This window comes from Nothoprocta perdicaria, unplaced genomic scaffold (genome assembly GCF_003342845.1).
Source record: "Nothoprocta perdicaria isolate Ctin4 unplaced genomic scaffold, notPer1 scaffold_900, whole genome shotgun sequence".
In the NCBI taxonomy this organism is placed as follows: Eukaryota; Metazoa; Chordata; class Aves; order Tinamiformes; family Tinamidae; genus Nothoprocta; species Nothoprocta perdicaria.
In genome coordinates this window covers 1-1108 of record NW_020456200.1, presented here as the reverse complement: position 1 = coordinate 1108, position 1108 = coordinate 1, and positions in this window count along the sequence as shown.

The following is a 1108-nucleotide window of genomic DNA, read 5'->3' as shown; positions in this document are numbered from 1 at the left end:
TGTCCCTGTCATGGGCTGTGTCCCCACGAGGGGCTGTGTCCCCGTCCCCCTCGGGGGGCTGTGTCCCCGTCCCCATGGGGTCATGTCCCCATCCTCGTCGGGGGACTGTGTCCCTGTCCCTATTAGGGGGTTGTGTCCCCCTCCCCATTGAGGGGCTGTGTCCCCATCCCCATCGCAGGCTGCGTCCCTCTCTGGGCTGCATCCCCGTCGGGGGGCTGTGTCCCTGTCCCCATCCCCATGGGGGGGCTGTGTCCCTGTCCCCATCCCCACGGGGGGGCTGTGTCCCTGTCCCCATGGGGGCTGTGTCCCTGTCATGGGCTGTGTCCCCACGAGGGGCTGTGTCCCTGTCCCCCTTGAGGGGCTGTGTCCCCATTCCCATGGGGGCCGTGTCCCCGTCCCCATGGGGGCTGTGTCCCCATTCCCACGGGGGCTGTGTCCCTGTCCCCACGGGGTGGCTGTGTCCCCATTCCCATGGGGTGGCCGTGTCCTTGTCCCCATTGCGGGCTGTGTCCCCGTCCCCACGGGGGCTGTGTCCCCGTCCCCACGGGGGCCGTGTCCCCGTCCCCACGGGGCCGCGCTCACCGCAGGTGGTGCAGGGCGGCCAGGCCGCGCTCGGTGACGCGGGGACAGGCGGCCAGCGAGAGCTGGCGCAGGCTGCCGCACAGGGGGTGCAGCCGCGCGACGCCCCAGTCGTCCAGGCGCTCGCAGCCGCCCAGCTCCAGCTGCTGCAGCTGCGGCAGCCGCACTGCGGGACGCGCTCAGCGCCCGCGGCGTTCCCGGATCCATCCCACGCCTCCCGGCTCCATCCCACGCCTCCCGGCTCCATCCCGACACCTCCCAGATCCATCCCGACACCTCCCAGATCCATCCCGACACCTCCCGGCTGCGGCAGCCGCACTGCGGGACGCGCTCAGCGCCCGCGGCGTTCCCGGATCCATCCCACGCCTCCCGGCTCCATCCCGACACCTCCCGGCTCCATCCCGACACCTCCCGGCTGCGGCAGCGGCCCTGCGGGACACGCTCAGCGCCCGCGGCGTTCCCGGCTCCATCCCAACACCTCCTGGCTCCAGCACGTCCCAGCTCCATCCTAACACCTTCCCGTTCCAAC